Consider the following 16,696-nt stretch of genomic DNA (forward strand, 5'->3'; position numbering starts at 1 on the left):
TGTTAATCACCAAAACAGAGGCTATAATGTGTTGCAAATATTTACTGGACTGCAAGTGCTACCATGCCTGGATAATCTGGTAGATTTGTAAGGCAATGGTGATAAGATGTTCTGAATTGGTGAGCAGCTATTCTGAATTAGGAACCAGGAAAATGTAGTAGTAACTGTAACAAGAGTTTTGACTTATCTAATTGAAATGCTTGTCTTTTAACCTGGCAGAAGTCTCTCTCTCTCTGGAGTTCAAGGAAAGATTTCAGGATTTACTCTTAAAATGATCATATTTAAATGACAAGAAGGATGATCGAAGTACTTTGTGTTGAATTTCCTTTTTATGTATGGAGCATGTTGGAACATAGAATATAGTTGAAATCAGTGAAAATCTGTCTGCTCATACACTCACTTCCCTTCGTTATTTTTTTCCAACAAATATTAATTGTGGTCTCGTATTTTGTAATTTATGTAAGTTGATGTAATAAAATTTAACTAACCTCTCTATTAATTCAGTTAGGAATTTGTTTCGTGCCAAGGATTTTGTTTTGAAGACTCAGGTCTTACTCTCTCCTCACCCAATGACAAACACATAGAGGAAGTTAATCTTCTTGGAAAGCATATTTAACAGGAAATGGGGGTTATATTTAAAGCAGAAAAGGAAAGTGTTAATTATAACAGGATGTTGATGAACATAATTGCCATACAGAAGTAACTTACTGTATAAATTATATCAAGAAGGTATCTAAATAGAAGAAATGCAAATTGTGACATACGGTAAGAAATGTGGTTTGCTAATATAACTCATTGGTTGCATGAAGGTATTGTGCTATTTTGATAGTCTCTGAACCCTAATGTTGACTGCAGTGTCTTGAAACTTTTCCCTTCTTTTATAAAGTTTAAAATGCACAAAAAACCCCAAACCAAACCACCACCTCTGCTTTTATTTTTGAAATTATTTAATTTAGCTAAAGGATTTTCTATGTTCACAAGCTTGTAGCACAGCCATAGAAGTCCCAGTGGATGGTAATCTAATGGGCAGAGATGAGCAAGACAGCAGTTGAGGAATGCTAGGAAGATTAGGGTTGTTCTCATTTCAGCAATGTGGCTAAGTGCTCTTGACTCAAAGGGATGTCAAGTGTATTCTTTAATCCTGCATGAATGCAGTGCTCTGACTCTTCTCCGCCTTCTGTCTGATTTTATGAATTTTGAAATATTTTAATTTCCTCAGTTTTATTCACGTTAATTAGACTTTCACTACGGCTTGGGAAGCAATTCGGAATCGAGCACAAACAACAGCATATTTTAGGAAGCTATCATTAATATAAAACATTGTGGTAAAGCAGTATCTCCTCTAGAGATAAAGATAAGGTCCAGCCTCTTCAGAACTGCACATTCAGTTGTTATCTGAAAGAGAGTTGCAGGATTGTGGATGCACAATCCTATTTCCAGCATCCTCCCACTGCCCCTAGATGGGGATCCTGTGCAACACCCTTCTGTTGTGCCGGGTGCTGAGCCCCTTCAGCTCATTCATCATACTACAAGATAGCCCAGAACCCTCAGAACAGGGCTGGGTGTCATTCTTTTGCACTGTTTAATGGACTAGTTAATACTTACAGTTGCAGACTTACTTTTTTGCTCATCTATTTTGGATAGCACAAGCGTAGGCCTTGTACTTTTCCTGTGCCGATTTCCTGATTCACAGTCTGTGCCAGTTCCCACTGACATCAGCACTGGGGCTATTCCAGTAATTGTTTTGGATGGAGAGCTTAGGAGGAGGCCTCAATTAGACTCATTTTCAGCATGTTAACCATTTATTTGCTGGTCCCTCTACTAATCACATTTTGTTTACGTGACCTGTAGTTATGGTGTCATTACAATAAAGATATGACATTTAGGCATTACAAATTGCAAGTTAAATAAAAGGCAGTGTAAAGGTGGCAGACATACTTAAGGAAATTTGAGCTTCCAGTTTTCTGTGGCTAACCGTATCTCCTATTTTGTACTTGTACTCCGAGAGTTATGTTTTTAAAGAGCTGTCAGTCTGACCAACTACTTGTATTGAAGGTCTGGAAAAAATTTCATTTTGAAGCCTTTTTCTTTGTTTAACCTTTTTTAAATGTGTGATGGGTATAATTGGGTTAATAGTTAAAGGACTTGTAAATGTAATCTTCCGTAAATATCTAGTGTTGCTTATTTTATCAGTACTATGGCCAGGGTGGATGAAAACAATAAACAGCTAAGTCTTGTGACTGTGGAACGAGTGAGATCCTGAGGATTTATCAGAATAGACCTCATTATTTGGTTATCTTCATGAGTGAAGATTCAGAGGCTGAGCTGAATATTACAACTAACCCTAGAAGAGACTGTTTGAAGTGAGAGGAGTTCAACAAAGAGGTGGCATTTACCTCAAAATGTGCTTAATTTAGCTCAAAATGAAACTGGGTACTGCTTCTTTTAAATTAAAGGCATGTCTGGAATGTGAATGTTATGAAGCTAAATGTTTTTTTCAATGCCTTCAAAATTTTATTTTACACTTTAATTTTTATAAATTGAGTGATTAAGATAAGTTTATGGTTTTAAAATTAAAATTAATATAGTAAAATAATTATTAATTATTAAATTGTGTAATTATGAAAGTATTGATAAGTGTGTCTTAGGTAAAAGTTATAATTCTGATACTTAACATATTTTAGTTTGCTGTACTATAAGTTTATGTGTATATTAATCTTTGAGATATTTCTTCAAAAATAGGTTTTCTGACTGTAACTGCCCTTACAATATCAAATATGTAATTTCTCATTCAACATCTGATCATATTCTACATGTTAAGGAATTTTAATGTAATGCTCAGCTTTTTTAACAAGAGCAGCAATGCAATGATTGGTCTCCAACTCTGAGCCATATTTGATCAAACCTGTTGTTGCTTATTGTTTTAGTAACATAAGTTTTATGCAAGTTTAGAAGCAAGACAAAAAGTGTCTCTTCTGCATCTTTTAGAAGAAAATTTGCTCTGAAGTGTTGAGCCTCATATTGTTACTGTCTACTGAGCTAGACAGTAATCGCCACCAATGCTAGTTCTGTTACACTTGTTCTTTTCAAGCAACATATGTTTATGAATTTTAAGACATGTTGTCCTGATCTCCATCATTAGTATTACTGAATCAAGAAATAATAATAGATCATAGTTGCAAGTAGAAGTTATGTGGGCTAAAGAAATCTCAGTATTTTTACCTTCACTTGGGTGAAAAATAAGAAAAAGTATACTTTTACAAAAGTTTATCATTGAGCAAATATCACTGTTTGAAATAATGAAGGCAGATAAAAATAAGCTAACAGTGCACTGTGTCAAACACGTGATCTTGATCTTAAATTGTTTCAGACAGCATTTAATCCCTAGAGTGGGGATTATACTAGCCCCATTGCTGTTACAGGCTTCATTGTATTGTATAAAGTCAGCTACTTGTAACGTTGCCTTTTTTAGGTAACTGAAAAAATAAATACATTTCTATTATTTTTCTTGTTTTTTTTTGGGGGGGGGGGTTGGATTATTTTTTTTTCTTTTTTTTAGTTAGTTGTTTCCAATATGGAAACAACACAGTTTTAAATGGGTAGGAGAGCAGTGGATTGGACCAAACCTGGAGAGTGGGAAAGTAAACAATGGAGGCATGTTTTCATTAGATTAGAAATATTATTCTTTGGAACTCAAGGTGCAAATTATGCTGTGCCATAATGTCCTTTCAAACACCCAAGATAAAATTTGCATATCTAAATTGGATCAGCTTGAATGGATTTCCCTGCTGTCTCATCCCCTCAGCTGCAATCTCTCTGAAATGGCCTGCAGGTAGATACAAATAATAATTTTTAAGCCTATTTTTAAGAGCATCTCTAAAATAAATATTTTTTCTTTCAGTTTTATATTGATTTCTTGCAGTGAACATCAGCAAAAATTCTCCTATGCCTCATCTGAGTATAATCTACATGGTAATTGGAGGTTTAAATTTAATTCTGTTTACACTGACTTGTAGAATAACAATTTCAACTGACTCAATAAAATCCCAATTGTCTTGTAGTGCTAAAATAGCACTAGCTTTTTTTATTTTTTATTTTATTTTTTAAAATGAAACATAGAATCTCAGAATAGTTAGGGTTGGAAAGGACCTTAAGATCATCTAATTCCAGAGACACCTCAGACTAGAATGTGCTGCCCGAGAGTGTCCAACCTGGCCTTGTCTTAGAAATGTGTAATTTCTTCACGAGAAATGTGAAAAATTTTGCCATCCGAATGGAGAAGACCCAGCAAACAAACTTATTCTCACTGATACTGTATTGATTCAGATTTCTCTTATCACTTTCCATAAGCTTCTTTCTTACAAATGAAAATATTTTATTACATTCATCTAGGTGGAGGTGTATAGATTATTCCTCCCTTACAACCATTATATTCTTAATAGGTATTTCTCAAGTATGATTTTAGTTCATTCCATCCATCTGCTCAATTTATCTTTTGTTCATTTGGTAGAATAAGTACTTTTAAGAAGGAGGAACAGCAAAAGGAATACTTCTGGGGACAACAGAGCTACAGTCCAAACATAGTGTTTTAACTCTTGTAAAATAGAGTTAAAAAGTTCTAAGGGGAGTATTTTTATAGTGTCTGTCCATAATTACAATTTCAATTATGTAGAAAAAAAAGGAGTTTAACACGGTTTTAGGCTGCAGTGGTCTCTGTATATGACTCTAAAAAAAATCCCAAAGTTTGGATGACCTCAAGCTTATGCCAGTTCATCTATGTTTTACTAGCTATGCATGTATTTTATCAGTGCGAAATTTTCATGTAAAGATAAAGAGCATACTGTAAAGAAGTCTCTGTGTTCTGTTTCATGAACAAATAGAAGCAGGAAAGCGTATGACATCAACGGAGCTTCGCGAGTCCTTGTCCAAGGTGCTGAGTGTTAGAATTCGTCTCAAGGTTTTGAGATGGTACCGCACCTGCTGCAGCAGGCCTGCTCAGCGTATTTGAGGTGGTCTTCTGTAAATCATTGCTATTGTTGCAAGGCTGTATTCTGGGTGGGTTTGGGGTTTCGTGCTTTTTGGTTTGTTTTGGGTTGGGTTTGATTTTTTTGCTATTGGTATTTTTTTTTTTTTTACATGTGTGTGTGGCTGTTGTGGTTTTCTGTAGGGATTTTGTGTGTGTGTGTGTGTGTGTGTGTGTGTGTGTGTTTAACTTCCCATCTGGTATCTGTAGAATGTTAGAGTGTGATAGAAAAGTGAAATTTGGTTTGGTAGTTTTATGCAGGGATGGTTAAAACTCAACGTTAGTAGCTATCAGTATTGACCTTAACTCTGGCTGGTGCTTCTGTTCCTTTATCTGGAAGAACTGAAGGCTCTGTTAAGCTCTATATATAGTTCTGATTTATGTATTGATGAAGTTTGCTTCTCTTGTTCAAAATAATCTGGAATTTTATGAGAGTAAGTTAGGATTATGGCTTTATCCCATGATGATGATACTCATATATCAGTCATAAACCAAAATTCTAATTAGCATTTCTGCAGGTAATAGCAGCATGTTTTTTTGAATTTCCAATAACTCTCTTCTTTCATCTCAGTAATATTCAAGGAGGTATGGTTTACCTACAGTTCAATGACCATGTCTAACTCATGGAGCCTACTCTTTCTGTTGCCTCAACAAGATATTAATAATAGTACTTCTGTAAAAACATCTTGGATATCATTGAAGGGTAAGGAATTTGAGATATAATCCAGTGGTTGTTCTTTGACTGTAGGATTAATTCTCTTGCTTTATGCTTTTAGGGAATACAGTAAGTTCTAAATGTTACTTCTTTTATGGAGAACATAAAATGCCAGCATTTGGGAGAAGATGCTATGTTGTGATGGGGAGAGGGGGAAGCTAGGCAATGTGGTGAGGTTGTGCTCAATTATTAGTGGACCAAGCAAGGGAGGATGGGGTGTGTGAGGGAAAGCTTCTCACACATGCAAATGTGCACATACACATCTTGGAAGTTAACCAACATGTGCCCTAATTAGGACTGCAGTGCTTTGGCACATCTGAGCTGGGGTGGGGGAAGAATGCAACACTTACATTGACTGGCCCCTGTGTAACCAATGTTCTCCTTATCTCTATGAGCTTGTGTGTATGGGTTAGCCAAACAGCCACAGACTGCAGATCAAATCAGCCTACAGTAGTATTAGGGTGCACCTTTATAGACGATTCAGGTGTTCTTCTCCTGTCACTTGTTGATCCATGGCCTGTACCAATGTTCATAACATTTTAACATAAGTGCACATTTCCATAGGTCACATCTTGGATACTATGTTGTAGTTCTGAAAATAGATGAGTAGAATTATTTTGGCTTTGTTTCTATGATACCTATGTATGTTATTTGCCAAACTGTAGGTGTGGTATTTGGCTTTTTATAGAAAGTCTCAGGGAAAATATCATCATAATTTAATAATTTTTAATGAAATTCCATGCTAATGCCTTTCTGGTTAATCCTTACTCTTTTAAATTGTGTTTACTGTTTATAATAACACCAAAGTGTTTCAGTGTAGCAGACATAATATTTGTGCTGAGTGTCCTTTCTCGTTTTAGATCTGTTGAAAGTATTTGCCATCAGATAGACCATGGGTTGTGCATTCATTAGAGAAATCAGGGTACAGAAAAGTCAATTAAAAATGAAATAGTTGCTTTTCTGTAAGACAAGAAATACCTTGAAAGTTTACCAGTAATCTTTGTTAAAATGCATTGTGTGTGCTTGGCAAAGAAATCATTTGTTCTGCCATAGTGAAGCTAATTATTCTCAACACACACTAGCTATGCCAAATTGCGAAACAAACATCAGACTTCGTATGTTGTAGGAATTAAAACACCATCAGTTGAGTTAATGAAGAGCATACAATGAATATGATCTCATTTTTGCAATGCAGTTAAAATGAAAGTCATTTGAAGAGCTGTTGCAAAAATCGTAATTTAGGAGGAAAACAATAAAGCAAATGTTTACTATCTTTTTTAATTACTTTCTGCTTAAAGGTATGCATTAGGTTTATTTATTGTTTGAATTCAAGTTCTTCATTTTAATGGTTTAAGAATACAGTGGCTAATGGTCCATTCTGAAATCGCAGGAATACAGTCGTCTGTATTCCATTATATAAAGCCAAAGAAACTCACTTGGGGTTGTTTCATTATATCATTTGAGGATCGCTATTTGAAATTGTAGGTTAACATAAGAATGGGAGTGTGAAAGAGAAGATGAAACACAGAAGAGAAAGAGAATCCTTGCACTTTTTTTTTTTTTTTTTTTCATACGGAGAAAAAAATGAGACTGGGTTTTGGAATTACGTTCTGAAGATAAAATGGCAATGAAAGTGCCTTTCCCTATTCCTATTTTAATTATTTTTCTTCTGTACAATTGCTTACAAAGAGAACACTACAAAAAATATTTTCTGTAACAGATGATTTCCTTTAAACTTTCTTGATGCTTCGTGAAAATAAGTTCTGTCCTGGCCAAAGACTATACCTATTTTCTTTTTGCATACATGTAAAAGTGATAGGAAGATTAATTTTCCTCCTTTCTTCCAAAGATCGAAGATATGTAGTTCTTCCCTTTGTCTAAACTATGTATGCAGCTAGAAAATTCAGGACACGAAGTCAGAAGTTTTGACCCTAACAGAGGCTGGGAACCCTCAATGCACTTCACTGGTCCCTTTAGAAATAAAAAGTTAAATCTTGGGAGCTTAGAAGAAGCCCTGTAAAACTGCATATGCCCACATCAAGAAAGATTTGTATTAGAGATCATTGTAGTCAACTCAGTATAGTTGAGTTTTACATTAAAACACAAAACTGATTCACAAAGTCAGCAATCAAGAAAGTATTTGTTGGGTGTGAGTCAACCAGTTACTGACAGTGAGGGGGGAATTGGTGTAGGCATATGCTTGTTTAAAGTGTTTGACATAATGAATCATATCAGTGTAATACTTTGCTATGGCAGCCCTGTAACTTTACAGGAGGTAATTTTATTGAATTGTACCCTATTTGAGCCTAAGTGAGGTACAATGTACCCTGCTATTCAGCAACTTTCAGTATTTAGGATGTATTCAAAGACCATATAATATTTAAACTCCTCCTTTAGATAAGTGCATGTGCTACAATAAGATATGGGCAAACTTCTATGTATGTTGTGGTTATGACTGTGTATCTGTAAGAAGAAGGAAGAACTGAAATGATCTGGGGATTTAATATGCAATTATCCTCCAAGGTGTCCAAAGCAAGTTGCTTATAATGGTTTTCTAGTAGTTTTGGGAGGAAACAGAATATATATATATTTTTTTTTTTCTTCATCTTCAGGTAAAATACTTGGTTTTGTAATTCATGTAAAAATTATTAAAAATAGCTTTTGTGAACACTGGAAATACCTCCTAGTGTCAGTATGTGTGATGGAGACATTAATGTTGGAGTGTATGTAGAAGTGTTTGCAGACACTGTGGTGGAGGTTGGCCTACTGGTGAGATTATTTCAGCCACATATTACAATAATTTCCATTTTCCTTCCACTGTGTGGGATATCTCAGAAGGATAAGCTTCTACTTAGGTAGTGATACTTCAGCCAGGCAGCTAAAGTGAGGTGTGCTGTATCTGTGTTTACATGTGGGTGCTAAGAGCATTTAGGCTGACATAAATTATGTTGATATTTTGTTTGTAAAAGTGATAGATTCAATATGTACATGAAAAAGCATTGAAATGAAAGACTCATAAATTATTTTTTATTTTATTTTATCCTATTGATACATCTAGGAAACAGCTTCTTATGTAAAGTTTGACCTCTGCTTTATGCTTAACGTGCCTTATTTTGCATTGCTGCAACGCATTCATCTCATTACCTGAACTCAGGTTGTTGTTTTGTCAGTGTCATTCAAGCATTGCTGCTGTGGTTTTAAAGTCATGCTTCATTTTTATAGTGCTCCCTACTCCACTTCATGTGTACAGATTTAATTTCCTTGTCCCAGAGAAATCATGCTCCACTCATCCAGGTGGATGGTAATAATGGAACTCAGTGCTGATCTAGAGACAACTGCTTTTCTGCAAGTTTCTGTACTATTTCAGTAATAGTGCAACTGCTGAAAAAACTTAATCTCCTCTGTACCATTTCTTCCTTCAGTGATCAGTATATCAAAAGTTGTTACATATTCTGAGGAAAGTATATAGATTCAACTGTCAGTTATTTAGACCAAGGTTAATTTTGAGACTCAAGGGAAAAACTTGTGGAAGTACCAGAGCTGCCACTAATAGTTAATTGAAAAGCTTTTTATCTCATTTTCAGATACTCAAGTATAATACTTAACTGGAGAAAACTGGCAATAATGTCTTTTGTCACCATAGGGAACAACAATGGTGTCAATTTAATGAATTTTTTTCCTGTCCTGAAAGTGTCACACCACATTAAGCTTGGTTTGATCCCCCTAGTGAAGCTCTAATTTTAATGCTAATGTTGATAATTTAAAAGATTTTTCAGCAGCTCTCAGAATGTGTTAAGTACGTTGTGGTAGGTATGCAGAAAATCCAATTATATATGGTAGTGATGTCATCTATCTCAGTGCAGAGATTTGGCTACTTGCTTTCTTCTTGCCACAGAAATATTGGTTTAATAGAGTATAGAAGAGGATGGTGCTGCCACAGCAGAGTGGGAAGAAAAGTCAGCACTTAGGAGAAGGAGAGGTCTTGTTAACACAACTCAGTTTTGTGGAACTAGTTGTCCATGTGGTTTGAAATGCGTTATGCTTTCATTAACATAGGCTTAGAATCCATTAATTTTATTGCCATCATTATTTAGATTTAGTTTTTACATTGTAGTTTGCTACAGAGTTGACTTCAATAAGAGTGACCTATCATTTTCAATAGGAAGATTGATCAGTAGGAACATGTTTCCTTTCTACCCCCCAGTTAAAACATCTGATATATAATGAAAATATGACACCTGGAACACATTTGTGAATCTTTCATATAAAATGAGAGGGTGAAGGATTTATTTTCAGGTATTGTGTGCTGTAACTTTAATTATAACCTAGGATTCTACAAAATATTATTATTAATAATCTAACGTATGTATCTTAGGGTTTGGTTAGTTGGCAAATAACAGTTGAACCTTGATCATTTGTTTAATAGGGTTTGCATCTCACTTCCTCTTACCCCATGTCAGAATGGTGCCAGATCCATTAATCAATTCCCTGAAGTTATCACAGTATCACAGTATGCTAGAGATTGGAAGGGACCTCGAAAGATCACCTAGTCCAATTCCTCAATTTAGCTGTGAGGGTGCTGTGGGAGACTGTGTCAAATGCTTTGCTGAAGTCAAGGTAGACCACATCCACCGCTCTGCCATCATCCATCCACCGTGTTATTCCTCATAAAAGGCTAAGAGATTGGTCAAACATGATTTCCCCCTGGTGAAGCGATGCTGACTGCCCTCATAACCCTCTTATCCTTGATATGCCTTAAGATGGCACCAAGGATAAGGTGTTCCATCACTTTCCCAGGGATGGAGGTGAGGCTGACCGGTCTATAGTTACCCAGGTCCTCCTTCTTGCCCTTTTTGAAGACTGGAGTGACATTTGCTTTCCTCCAGTCCTCAGGCACCTCTCCCGTTTCCCAAGACTTGGTAAAGATGATGGAGAGTGGTCTAGCAATGACTTCCGCCAGTTCCCTCAGCACCCGTGGGTGCATCCCATCTGGACCCATGGATTTATGGATGTCCAGATTGCTCAACTGGTCTCTAACCCATTCCTCATCGACTAAGGCAAACCGCTCCGTTGACCTGACTTCATCTAAGGTCTCAGGGGTACAGGGCTCTTCAGGACTGCCTGCAGCAGAGTAGACAGAGACAAAGAAGGCATTCAGTAACTCTGCCATCTCTGTATCTTCTGTCACCAGGTCACCCATCCCGTTCATCAGTGGGCCTACATTGCCTCTGGTGTTAGTTTTGTCTGCCATGTATTTGAAAAAGCTCTTTTTGCTGTCCTTGACCCTTCTCGCCAGGTTTAATTCTAGTTTACTGTTCCGTTGAAATCAGCGCAAAACACACAGTTGTACTTTGGCTCGCTAAAGTAGGACTCTTAAGAAATTAACAAATCATTAAAAGCTATTTCCAACTATATTGTGTTTGTCACCACTACTGAGTCTATCCATTTCTGGAATCCATTAAATGTATTGACTAAGTTAATAAACCCTAATGGAACAACTTACTAAAGACAGCAGCCTTATTTAATTTTCTTATTAATTTGTATTACTTAACTAATTTGAGAATTGGTAGCAGAATGTTTGAGTGATTTATGACTTGAAAAAGAAGACCAACATTTCCCTCCTTGAAAATGGAAATTGGCTTGTCAGACATTTAGATGAAGAATGATCAATCAATAAGGTTTTAATAAGGAGAAGGTTTACAATTGACTGAAGGTGCCTGTTGTTTAAGGTGACTTGGTATGTGCAGATTACTAAACTCTCCCTGGAGAGGATTTTCAAAGGCAATAATGGGCACTGATTTTCTTTGTTTATTCCTTTCACTTTCTGTTCCCCTTGCCAAGAATTACAGTACTTACCTCTTCAGTGTGTCTTTGGAATCTCCCTGCCTGCTTCATAGGTCCTGTGAATTATTCTACTTATTTGCATTTACAGCTATCCTTTTTAACTTGTTTTTCTCCAGTAAGCACGTAAACTTATTTATTTCATGTTATATAAGTTCATGTTAGGCATAGGGGATAGATGTTCCCATTCATTTTAGAAACACAAATTTCAGAAGTATATGCACACATTGGAGGAACAGAGCTGACTTGGAAAGCCCATTGAAATTTTACCTTTTGGTTTTCTGTTGGAAAATCTAGTATAATGGGCTTGGGGATAGAAAATTGGTTCTGGCAATTATGGTCACCTGGGTTGGTTTCTCCATTAGTGAAATCTGCATTGGACTTTCTGAAAATGAGGTAACAAAAGTTGGATTAAAAAAGCTCTGTTCTTTGTGCAGTCTTAATCACACAGGTATACAAGTTGTAGATCCATTTCAGATGGGTTGAAAGAATATAAAGTAAATAGCATACTATATTTTCCTGCTATACAGCAAGTTCCACCAGAGGCTACTAACCAGATCTCTGAATTCTGAGTAAAGATTGAAAGCTGGAATTCTCAATAGAGGTGACACTAACAGGGAACTATCACGGACACCTTTGTAGCCAATTCTGATCTTTGGAAAGGTTCTGCTTCATGCAGTCAGCTTTGAAGCCAGTGTAGAGGACAATGTTCATTCACAGAGCTTAAAGCTCATTTAATCTGACCTTCTGCAGTTCTTGGGTCACTACATTTCACAAAGCTATCGATCTTCTTAGTCAAGTAGCCTTTTCTTGGTTAAAATATATCATCAAATCAAAACTAATATTTTTTTTTGAAGACAGAGATGGTAAGTACACTCTTTTATCAGGTAGCTTGATCCAAAACTAGGTGGCCTCCTTGATAAATTTGTTGATTTCTTACTTGAATTCCTCTAGCCTTATCTGCCAGCAAGCAGTTCATGATTTACATCCTGATCATATCTTAATGTGCCTTTCTCCCAAAGGATGCTTTTTTTACTGTGGATGTTCCATGTCAGGGATGTTGATTGTTACCAACCGAAAGGATCTACAAAGATTCAACAGCCAGGTGTTAAAACAAACTGAGAAACTGAGAAAAACTCCACCCCTTACCAATGAAAGAATGGCTAGGAAAACTTATATATTAAACTAGATTAAAAGCCACACATCTAATACAATCAAACAATAACAACAAAACTCAAAAAAGAAATCTGTCCAAGAATTACTAACTTAATAAAAACAAAACATTTATAAAGTCAGAACTAGATGGCTAGCTAGATGTTTGCTTCTTATGCATTCATACAAGCAGAATGTTTATTAATTTTCCAAAAATAACTTTTTCTTGTTGCAAAGGTTTTTGAAGTAATCGAGAAACAGTGAAGAGTTTAAGTATACATTATTAACATATTCTAGTCATTTTACACATGTAATGCTTTCTTACTTCTGCACAGCTCACACACGTAAGTCTTAAAGTTCCTGATTTGTCTTCCAAATCTGTGATCTAAAAGAATGACATAGATTTAACAAACAGCCCTCATGGTACTTCTAATGTTTGCAAAAACAGTTACTCTGGCAAACCCAAAAATACTTGTGCTATTTGTATGAAAGAGGCAGAAATTTGCTGGGGTTTTGCTGTTTATTTATTTTTTACTTACAAGTTTGAAAAAAGGACGTAGTATCACTCCTTGAAAGGAGCAAATCAAGGTTTCTTACCTGCTATAGAGGAATTATGCCATGGTCGAGTGTGACACCTAGAGGCCGTATGTTTAGGATCCCTAAAGAATAACTTCATCTGCAAGTTTTGCACAGCAGATTTAATTTTTGATTTAAGGAATGGAGCTGCCAGATTTTGAGAGATGAAGTATACTGCAACATACTATTTTTTTATTTTTTTGTGCTTTCATGTTTAATTATTTTTTTGTGGCTTCCCTGACTAGTCTCCTTAGCACTGATTGGGAAGGAAAATAGTAGACCATTACTGAGTGTGGTGAAGAGTGAAGAGCAAAGCCTAAAAGAGCCCTGGACAGCTTAGTTGAGCCTGAAGTTCTCAAAATCAAATAAAATTCTTGCAAGTCCCATCTCAAGAGATTCCTTACAATATACCTATATGTCTTTTAAAATATCTGCAGGAAAGTCAGGTGCTTATAAAATGCAGAGCTAGAAGTTTTGGCCCATGAGTTAATGTCTGGGAATAAAGAGAACAAAATATATTTTTTTTTTTGAGGTGTTATGTGGATTATTTTTAGATTATGGATCTTGCACAACAAACATACATTTAATGAGCATACCACACTTTCCTATCTTCTCTAAAAGTTAGGGTTGCAGTCATATCACTACATCCCATACAGAGGATATAGCCAAGGGCATCGTAAAGTGGTGATGAAAGAGATCAATATGTTATTGGATATTGGCTATAATAAACTCATTGTAACTAGACCTCTTTTCAGGGAAATAGTTGACTTACTCAACTTTGGCAACACTTGTTTTTTCATACGTAAGTGAAGGGAAGAAGTCTTGAAGATAAAATGAGCAGAGTTCAGATGATGAGGATTTTGACTTTTCTACACAAGAAAGAAAACATTTTTCATTCTTTAGAATTTGGGTGATTTTTGTGGTATTCTTGTACAAACGGTTTAGTAGGGTAGAGATGTAGGGTTTGTAAAACATCTATGGATATAGAAGAGTGGACTAAAACTTCTCTGAAGATTTTTGGCTTAACCAGAGTCTGTGAAATTGAAGGTGGATGAAAATGATGTTAGACCCACTTCGTAGTTGACTGTTGTTGACTCGAGAAACAAATGTGCCATGTATATGTTGTACTTCCTGCACACTCTCTGACTTTACTATACATAGAAATACAACATATTCAAGATAGAAAATAATTTCATCATGAAGCTTTTATTTATGTAATTTCATAAAAAGAGAAGGGTGCTAGCATGGGACAGCCTGTTAGCAAATGAATACCAGCTGAATGAGTCCGTTTGGCAGGCAGCAGTGGCTAAAAGGTTTATATCTTGTTCTAATTTCTCTTTCTACTAAATAAAAAGTATTACAGGGGTTTTGTTTGTTATCCTCTAATTCTTTAATGCTGGGAAACATGAACAGAGTAATTCCAATATTTCATGGCTAGTTCTACCTCATTTTCATAAAGGTCTTTGAGATTTTTTTTCCTAGAAAAGGTGCTAACTTGTCAGTCATGTGTGTGAGGAATTTACAGACTCAGAAAGCTGTTGTGCCTCAGATAAATAATTGCATCCGAGTAAAGGTTCTACTAGACACATATGTTGATGCTTTAAGGTACAATGCTGACAATGTTAGTGATACGGATACTAATATTGATTGCAATTTATTTCTAGGCTTTGTCTAGAGGTTTCTTCTCTGAAGTACTTAACCATTTCTTTGGAATGCCTAAGCTGTAAACAACTGATAAATTATGATCATTAAGTATGTATTAGAAGGTGGGTTGCCATCATGGGCTGGAATTAGTGGTTGCAGTTGGTAATTGGGAGGGAGGTCCTGCATTCACTGTAGCAAACAAGAAGAGGGTAAGCTTGTATTAGATGTACTGGGGTGGTAAAGGCTAACAACAGCTCTCTGGGTAAGGCATGCTGATGGCAGCTGAAGCTTGCAATCAAGATAAGTTGCCTCTTGTGTCCAAAGTCTATTTCCTATTGTGGATGTTTCTGCAGGCATTAGCATGCTCTTTGGCCTGTGTTTTCCCTTGCTTTTCACTTCCCTGATTAATAGAAGATGAGTGTATCTAGTGTAGGAGTGATCTAGTGTTTGTCAAAACCAGCTCTTCAGGAGTCCTTATTTCTTTCCCAGACACACAAATATATTTGCACAATAAATACTCCCTTCATTCTGTCTCTGTGATACATTTCTGAGTAGTTTCAAACATACCATAGCTTTTTTTTAAAAAAAAAAAAAAAGTTAAATTATTAATTTTTAACAGAAAAATGTTATAATCGTAAAAAGTAGTGTGAAAATTTTATTTCTATAACATCTATTTTAGTGAAGTTTTAAAAGTATGTGGTACTATGGTTGCATAAATATAAGAAAATATTTGAGCGTTTGTGTATGTGTGCTCACCCTCTCTTGTGTTACTGCTTTGTTCTGCTGTCAAAACCCACTTTGATTCATTGAGCCAACTACATGGGTGATCTGTTCCCTGATGATGTTTCCGGATGATCTGAGTCACGTACAAAATATTTTCAGAGGCTTTCTTTGTACATTCATAAAAGTTCTAGGTAGAATCCATCCTATTTAGTAACCCTGAAAAGGGTGCCTTTTCCCCAGTCACTCTGTAAACTTGATTTTTCCCCTGGTATATAGCTCCAGCTAGAAAGCCAGCATTTTTGCTCTTAATTTTTCAAAGGAATGTGTAAATTATATATGTTTTATTTTATTTCTGCAAGTCAATAAAGCTGTTGCCACAGATTTCCTGATGAACTGAAAACTTTTTTTTAAGCCTTTAAATTCTTAGTCTTATTTTCATAAAGCTGCTGTTATTTTTAGTAGGTAAATATTCTCAAGTCCCTGTATGTAGCATGAAAAAAATAATTTGCATATGACTAACTTAACCCTGAATTAATCAGTGAAATTGCTATAATTCTATGAACTCAGAGGGCATTTGGATTTAGAGCAGTATTCTGTCCTGTCCAACGAAGCAAAGGCTGAAAGGGGTTTTTATGCTTCCTAACGAGAATACAGCATGATGTAGCAGATGTGAATAAAATGTATTTCCAGAAGTGCTTTAGCTGAGGGTATAACTTCTGCATCAGGATGCTATAAATTCGTTAAGATCATGGCTTTCTATGTATCCCTTATCAACCTATAATCTCTTGATTGTTGCCTGTTTTTCAACAGCTGAGGAACAGTAATCCACACTTGCTTATCTCTCTTAATCACAGCCTCATGGTGCTAGAGCTCCCTGAGCTTTTAATTCCCTCTTAGAGGCCTAACAGAGTGGAAAGTAAACAAAGACGAATTTGCAACCTTCAACATTGCTAATTTGCTCTGATGTCAGAATATTTAAACAGGCAAGGATTTGAGAATTATTTGATCACGGCTGATTTTAA

General features: G+C 35.8%; 1 protein-coding gene across 1 annotated transcript in view; it reads left to right on the top strand.

Annotated features, from left to right (window-relative positions):
* THSD7A (thrombospondin type 1 domain containing 7A) overlaps nucleotides 1–16,696 on the top strand; it is a 286,529-nt gene that overhangs the window by 70,696 nt on the left and 199,137 nt on the right. The window lies entirely within an intron of this gene.

Source organism: Pezoporus occidentalis, unplaced genomic scaffold, assembly GCF_034315485.1.
Source record: "Pezoporus occidentalis ecotype Australia unplaced genomic scaffold, CSIRO_AGI_Poc_V1 ctg9, whole genome shotgun sequence".
Lineage (NCBI taxonomy): Eukaryota > Metazoa > Chordata > Aves > Psittaciformes > Psittacidae > Pezoporus > Pezoporus occidentalis.